Genomic DNA, 8786 nt, shown 5'->3' with positions numbered 1-8786 from the left:
GCAATGGTGCGATCTCGGCTCACCGCAACCTCCGCCTCCTGGGTTCAGGCGATTCTCCTGCCTCAGCCTCCTGAGAAGCTGGGATTACAGGCACGCACCACCATGCCCAGCTAATTTTTTGTATTTTTGGTAGAGACGGGGTTTCACCATGTTGACCAGGATGGTCTCGATCTCTTGACCTCGTGATCCACCCGCCTCGGCCTCCCAAAGTGCTGGGATTACAGGCTTGAGCCACCGCGCCCGGCTTTTGTATTTTCAGTAGAGGTGGAGTTTCTCCATATTGGTCAGGCTGATCTCGAACTCTCGACCTCAGGTGATCTGCCCGCCTCGGCCTCCCAAAGTGCTGGGATTACAGGCGTTGTACTAGCTATTCTTTAGAATCTACCCAACAAGCTTTCTTCTTAGACACATGACCTGGGTATGGGATCCAGGTTTGGATAATCATAGTTCTTCTGGCAACTTTATTTATTTATTTAAAGGCAGTATCTCGTCTAGGTGCGGTGGCTCATGCCTGTAATCCCAGAACTTTGGGAAGCTGAGGCAGGCAGATCACTTGAGGTTAGGAGTTCGAGACCAGCCTGGCCAACATGGTGAAACCCTGTCTCTACTAAAAATACAAAAATTAACTGGGCATCATGGCACATGCCTGTAATTCCAGCTACTTGGGAGGCTGAGGCAGGAAAATCACTTGAATCTGGGAGGCAGAGGTTGCAGTGAGATGAGACCACGCTACTGCAGTCCGGCCTGGGCGACAGAGCGAGACTACATCTCAAACAAATAAAAAATAAAATAAAGACAGAGTTTTGTTGTGTCACCCTGGCTGGAGTGCGGTGGTGGGATCATAGCTCACTGCAGCCTCCACCTCCTGGGCTCAAGGGATCCTCCCATCTCAGCCTTCTGAGTAGCTAAGACTACAGGCATGTGCCACTATGCCTGGCTAATTTTAAAATTGTTTTGTAGAGACGGGGTCTTGCTATGTTTCCCAGGTTGGTCTTAAACTCCTAGGCTCAAGAAATCCTCCTGAAACAGCCTCCAAAGTGCTGGGATTACAGGTATGAGCCACCACACTTGGCTGTGTGGTTTGTTACATAGCTACAGTTCACTGGAAGACTCAATGTCCTCCTTAGCCATGTGAGCCAATATGTATTCTTCTTTGCTTAAGTTAGTTTGAACAGAGTTTTTGTCACTTGCAAAATTACTTGGAAGGAATCTTTTTTTTTTTGGAAGGAATCTTGACGAATAAATTCGCTAGTCTCTAGGTATTATTCACTCTTTGTGAATCAGTTACTCAGTTTGCCAAAAAAGTAATTTTTCATGTGGTGTTCATGGAAAAAGTGTAGAAATGCAGTGAAGAGGAAAGAAGAGAGAATTAGGGCAATGGCGTAAAACAAGGACCCCCTTTTTGTTCTCTTTAACCCATGAACCCATGGATAATGGATGCCTCATTGCCTTCTTCTTCTTTTTTTTTTTTTTTTTTTAGAGGCAAGGTCTCCCTCTGTAGCTCAGGCTGAAACACAGTGGCACAATCACAGCTCCCTGTAACCTGCACCTCCTGGGCTCAAGTGATTCTTCCACCTCAGCTTTTGAGCTGGGACTATAGGCATGCACCACCACACCCAGCTAACTTTTAAAATTTTGTGGCAAGATGCGATCTTGCTATGTTGTTCAGACTGGTCTTGAGCTCAAGCGATCCTTCCCGTCTTGGCCCCATAAAGTGCTGGGATTACAGGTGTGAGCCACTGTGTCCAGCTCAGTGCCTCTTTTAAACTGTTTAATTTTTCTTTTTAGGGTAGAGCTCTGGCCACTGATCTGCCGAGTGACCTTTGACAAATTACTATTCCTTGCTGGGTATGTTTCTCTTTGTGAAGGCTGGAGGTGGAGGGAGCTATTTCTTTATCAGAAAAAATAAGCGAATGGGGCTAGATGCCATATTATTAGAATTATAGATAAAAGTGGCTGGGTAGCTCCTGCCTGTAATCCCGGCACTTTGGGAGGCGGAGATGTGCAAATCATTTGAGGTCCCAAGTTTGAGATCACCCTGGTCAACACAGCAAAACCCCATCCCTACTAAAAATACAAAAATTAGTCTGGCATGGCGATGTGCACCTGTAATCTCAGCAACTTGGGAGGCTGAGGAAGGAGGTTGGCTTGAACCCGGGAGGTGGAGGTTGCAGTGTGCCGAGATCGCACCACCACTGCACTCCAGCTTGGGTGACAGAGTGAGGCTGTCACTCACACACACATGTGCACACACACACACACACACACACACACACGGTGATGTGCTAAGCATCTGGCTAGGCATTTTCTACACATCATTGATTTGATCCCCACCATGGCCCTATTAGTCACTTTTTCATCCTTTTCTGGACTGACGTTCTAGAAACACTTGTTCAGCTCCTTCTCTGTGCTTCTCATTCTCATACAGTGTCAGGGTACAAGCCATGTATGACCAGTTCCTTGTTTTCCTTATGTTCAGATTGGAAAAGTAAAGTTAAGCTAGTTAAACTAGACATGAAGTTATTAAGGTCTAAACTGCACTTCAGCCTGGGTGACAGAGTGAGACTCTCTTTCTTTCTTTCTTTTTTTTTTGAGACGGAGTCTCACTCTGTTACCCAGGCTGGAGGGCAATGGTGAGATCTTGGCTTACTGCAACCTCTGCCTCCTGGGTTCAAGTGGTTTTCCTGCCTCAGCCTCCCAAGTAGCTAGGATTACAGGTGTGTGCCACCACGCCTGGATAATTTTTGTATTTTTAGTAGGGATGGGGTTTCACCATGTTGGCCATGCTGGTCTTGAACTCCTGACCTCAAGTGATCTGCCTCCATCGGCCTCCCAAAGTGCTGGGATTACAGGTGTGAGCCACTATGCCAAGTGACTCTGTTTCTGAAAAAAAAAAAAAAAAAAATTAAACAAACAATGGTACTGACCTAGATGCAATAAGAGTTACATTAAATTGCCCATTGCTGTGTCACACAGTACCACAGACTTATCAGCTTAAAGCAGCGAATATAAACTATCTCACAGTTTCTACTGGTGTTAGGAGTCTGGGCTGGGCTTAACTGGGTCCTGGGCTGACGGCATCACAAGACTGCAATGAAGGTACCAGCCGGGCTGTGTTTCCTCATGGAGCCCGGGATCCTCTTCCAAGTTCATGTGGTTGCTGGCAGAATTTTGTCAGGGTGTAGGACCGAGGACCCCATTTTCTTGCTGTCATCCAGGAGCCAACTCAGCACCTAGAGGGGACCCTGCAGTTCCTGGCCGTGTGGCCCTCTCCACAGTTCACAAAGTGGCCGCTTGCTTCCTCAAGGCTGGCACGAGTCTCCTGCTCTAGTCTGCTAAGAAGTGTTATATAATGTCATATAATCATGGGAATGGCACATCCTCACCTTTGGCATATTCTATTGCCTAGAAGCAAGTCACAGGTTCTACCCACACTCGAGAGGAGGGGATTACACAAGAGCATGACTCACTGAGGGGGTCACCTGAAGGTGTATTTGCCTCAGGAATCTGGAAAAGAGAGTTGTCAGAGTGATCTGGAATTCCCGGGGGAGGCTTTACGGAAGGACTTCAGCCAGGTCTTAAAGGATGAGTAGAATTTATTTCAGCAAAGGGAAGTAGAAGAGGCAGAACATCTAGGACCAAAGAACTCCATGAGCATAAGTATGGAGGAGGGATTCTCACCTAAGTAATTCCTACACAAAAAGGTAACAGAAACCTGACGACTTTGCAGATCACAAGGGGTGGGAGGAACTTTTTCTTATTTAACCAAAAGGAAGCTGGGTAGGGAAGGAGAATGTCCTGGCTTGATGTCAGAAAATTTGGGTTCAAGGTTCAGGTCCAGTATTAACTAGCAGTGTGACTGGGACCTGCTGGTTATCTGAGCCTAGCTTCTTGTGACTACTCTGATTGACTTTGTTCTTGCGGGAATGAATCAAGCTCTTGGATGCGAAGTGCTCTGTAATGGCCCAGGTCCTGTTTCTGAAAGCAGCATAATTGACTCCCACTCTCTCTGGGTGACCCGGACCCCTGGCTCTTCTTTCACTGGCTCCTCTCCCTCCTTGAGTCTCCTAAATGGAGTGGCGGTGGGAGGAGATTCTCCCAGTTCTGGCCTTGGCACTCCCCTCATCTCATCGCATAATGTGTTTTGGGGTTCTCACCCACCACCACCCAGGGCTGATGGCTCCCAAATCTAAGTTCTGTCCCAGACTCCTTTCCCCAGGGCTCTGCTCATGTGTTTAGCCAGTTGCTGGACAATTTCTCTTGGTTTTCCCACAAGCCCCTCAAATCCAACAGGCCCCAGATTAAACTAATCTTCTTGTTTAAATCAAACAAATTTAAACAAATTAAATTAATCTTTCCTGAAGACCTCTTCCTCTTTTTTTTATGCCCTGTCTTGGGGAATCACACCACCATGTCAGGAATCACACCACCATGTCATTCCTTTCTCCCTATATTTGCACCGGAGATCCTAGTGCAATCTCCCCTGCAAACCTCTTCCTCTTCCTTCTTGTGCCATGTCTTGGGGAATCTTATGCCATTCCTTCCTCCCCTAACTTTGCACGCGAGATCCTAGTGGTCACCAAGTCCTTTTTCTCCTGTGCATCCCCCTCCTTGTATTCCCACCACTACTGGCCTAGTGGCATCTCATTAATTCACACCAGAATCACTGCAAATGCTTCCTAACTGATCTATCTGAATTCATTCTCCACATGTCCTGCAGCATGAACTTTTTGAAGCACAGATTTGTGAATGCCCATGCTCTGCTTAAAAGCATTCAGAGGCCCCTCAATACTAAGGAATGAAATTCAAACTCCTGGGCATGATATTCGATATTTTCAGCCCTCCTGGATCTGACTCTTGCCCGCCTCCCCTGTCCACATCCTGTCTCCTCTGCTCCAGTCCTGCCGAACTGCAGGGTCTCACACTGTACTGTGTTCTTTCAAATCTCTGTGTGTTTGAATATGCTGTTTCCTTTGTCAGAAATGCCCTTCCACCGCTATCCTTCTCCGCTGCAATTGCTAACTCTTCTCATCTGGAATCACTCAGCTCAGTGCTCCCATTTCGCGCGTCATCCTCCCTAACTCCTCCCTCCGGAGGCGTGGAAGTCCCTCCTGTGTGCACTCCTAGCAGCTTGTGCAGGACTCTCATCACGCTGTATTGCTACGTCTTTTTCTTTTGTTTTCTCTCCTGCTAGATTGCGAATTCCCACTAGCAGTAATGGTGTCTTATTTTCTTTTCTTATTTTGATGCTCTGATCACCTTTTCTTCCAGTCTGATCCTTTCTAAATTTTTTTTTTTTTTTTTTTTAAGATGGGGTTTCACCATGATGGCCAGGCTGGTCTTGAACTCCTGATCTCAGGTGATCCACCCACCTCGGCCTCCCAAAGTGCTAGGATTACAGGCTTGAGCCACTGCGCCCAGCTTCTTTCTAAATATTTTTGAATTTATTTTTTGAATAGGCAACACACTCATCTGACTGAAAATTCAGAAGGTACATAAAGGTATAAAGTGAAAAGTCTCTCTCCTACCCCGCCTCTGTCTCTGACACCTTAGCTATCCAGTCTCCCTCCCCAGCAGCAATCAGTGCTATCAATTTCTTGTGAATTCTTCTAGAGATATAAAAATATATATGGTTCCCCTTTTATTTTTATTCTATTTTCTGAGACGGAATCTCACTCTTGTCACCCAGGCTGGAGTGCAGTGGCACGATCTCGGCTCACTGCAACCTCCGCCTCCCAGGTTCAAGCGATTCTCCTGCCTCAGCCTCCTGAGTAGCTGGGATTACAGGTGCATGCCACCACACCCAGCTAATTTTTGTATTTTTAGTAGAGATGGGGTTTCGCCATGTTGGCCATGGTCTCAAATGCCTGACCTCAGGTGATCCACCTGCCTCAGCCTCCTAAAGTGCTGGGATTACAGGCGTGAGCCACTGTACCTGGCCCATGGTTCCCCTTTTATATACAAATGGTATCATGTTGTATAGATTGTAGTGCACCTTGTTTTCACTGAATCATATATAGTATTGAGGATATGATCATTCCATGTAAGTGGATAAAGTGCTTCCTGATTCTGTTTACATTGATTTAGTTTTCCATTGTGGATGTATTATGATTTAACTAATAAACATTAGGTTGTTTTGAGTCCTTTGTGAATACAAATAATGCTGCAATGACTTAACTTCATGAGAACATCACTTCACACAGGTGCAAGTGTAACAGTAGAATGCACTCCTGGAAGTGGGACTGCTTCCAGATCGAGGAATATGTGTATTTGTAAGTTTGACCACATCCTATTGCCCTTCAGGAAGTTTGTAGATATTACTGTATTTATCTCTGCATCCTAAGCCACCATTACAGAGTATAGAACACAGTAGGCATTCACTATATGTTTATCTAATAAACTGATGAAAAAATAACTTTTAGGGGAGGCTCCCTTCTTTTTCCTTTCTCTGATGCCGTGCTTTAGTAAATAAGCTCCTTCCCATCCAGTGCTCATTTCAAACCAAATGATTCATGTTCAACCCAAATGCCACTATTATTTTGGAGCAAAACTCTTATTTCAACTTTATTGTGTAACTAATCAAGATCCTTCTTCATTAGTTTGGTTGTAAAATGAAGTCACATTAATTTTTATGTTCTAATTATAATGACTTTGAGTCTTCATCCCATATTTTGTGAGATTTCTTCTTTTTTTTTTGAGACAGGATGTCACTCTGATGCTTAGGCTGGAGTGCAGTGGCATGATCTCAGCTCTCTGCAGCCTTGACCTCCTGGGCTTGAGTAATCCTCCCACCTAAGCCTTCCAAATAGCTGGGACTACAGGCATGTGCCATCATGTGCAGCTAGTTTTTTTTTTTTTTTTTTTTTGAGACAGCGTCTCACTCTTTCACCCAGGCTGGAGTGCAAAAGTGCAATCTTAGCTCATTCTAACCTCTGCCTTCCAGGTTCAAGCCATTCCCCTGCCTCAGCCTCCCAAGTAGCTGAGCGGTGCCCGCCACCATGCCCGGCTAATTTTTTTGTATTTTTAGTAGAGACAGGGTTTTACCATGTTGGCCAGGCTGGTCTCAAACTCCTGACCTCAGATGATCCACCCACCTTGGCCTCCCAAAGTGCTGGGATTACAGGTGTGAGCCACTGCACCTAGCCACCGGCTAATTTCTTATTTTTTGTTGATATGGGGTCTCACTATGTTGCCCAGTTTAGTCTTAAGCTCCTGGGCTCAGGGAATCCTCCCACCTTGGTCTCCCAAAGTGCTGGGATTACAGGTATCAGCCACTATACCCAGCCTTCAAACATCTGGGGTGGCTCTTCTGTAATAACACTTAGCTTAAAACACAAACACATTGTACAGATGTACAAAATATTTTCTTTCTTTATATCTTTATTCCATAAGCTTTTCTCTATTTAAGGCAATTTAAAATTTTACATTTTAATTTTTTTTGTTGTTGTTGTTGTTAAAAACTAAAACCTAAACACACACATAACCTATGCCTACACCGGATGTAGATGATCAATTGCACTGTCTTTCACCTCCACATCTTGTCCCACTGGAAGGTCTTCATGGGTAGTAACATGCACAGAGCTATCATCTCATGATAACAATACTTGGAGCCAGGCGCAGTGGCTCACTCCTGTAATCTCAGCACTTTGGGAAGCTGAGGCGGCTGATCACCTGAGGTCAGGAGTTTGAGACCAGCCTGGCCAACATGGTGAAACCCTGTTTCTACTAAAAATACAAAAAAAGAAAAAATTAGCCAGGTGTGGTGACGCACACCTGTAATCCCAGCTACTTGGGTGGCTGAGGCAGGAGAATCGCTTGAACCTGTGAGGTGGAGGTTGCAGTGAGCCGAGATCGTGCCATTGCACTCCAGCCTGGGTGAAATAAGAGCGAAACTCTATCTCAAAAACAAACAAACACCCTCCCCCAAAACTTGGAATACCTGAAGAAAACCCACAATACTTGGAATACCTAGAATATCTTCTGAAGGACCTGCCTGAGGCTGCTTTACAGTTAACTTAAAAAACATTAAGTCGGCCGGGCGCGGTGGCTCAAGCCTGTAATCCCAGCACTTTGGGAGGCCGAGGCGGGTGGATCACGAGGTCAAGAGATCGAGACCATCCTTGTCAACATGGTGAAACCCCGTCTCTACTAAAAAAAATACAAAACATTAGCTGGGCATGGTGGCGCATGCCTGTAATCCCAGCTACTGAGGAGGTTGAGGCAGGAGAATTGCCTGAACCCAGGAGGCGGAGGTTGCGGTGAGCCGAGATCGCGCCATTGCACTCCAACCTTGGTAAAAAAAGGGAAACCCCACCTCAAAAAAAAAAAAAAAACAAAAAAAAAACATTAAGTCGAAGGAGTACACTCTAAAATAGTCATAAAAAGTATAGTGAATTCATAAACTAGTAACATAGTTCTTACCATTATCAAGTATTATGTACTGTACATAATGGTATGTGCTATACTTTCACATGACCGGCAGTGCAGTAGGTTTGTTAACACCAGCGTCATCCTACACCTGTAAGTAATGAGTTGCGTTATGACCTTATGGTGGCTACCGTGTCATTAGGTGACAGACATTTTCCAGCTCCATTATCATCTTATGGGGCCTCCCTCTGTTTGCAGTCCGTTGTAGACCAAAATGTTCTTATGTGGCACATGACTGTAGTTGCAATACAGGGCAAGAAAGTTGCACAATAACTGGCCTTAGTTCCTGATACTTAGTAGCTGGATGACTCTGAGCACTCTAAGGTTGTTTCCTAATAAGGTAAAATAGGGAAGCTAAT

The sequence above is a fragment of the Sapajus apella genome, unplaced genomic scaffold (assembly GCF_009761245.1).
Source record: "Sapajus apella isolate SASKATOON/1434 unplaced genomic scaffold, GSC_monkey_1.0 scaffold169, whole genome shotgun sequence".
Taxonomy (NCBI): domain Eukaryota; kingdom Metazoa; phylum Chordata; class Mammalia; order Primates; family Cebidae; genus Sapajus; species Sapajus apella.
The sequence above is the reverse complement of the archived record's forward strand: the minus strand, read 5'-3'. Positions refer to the sequence as shown.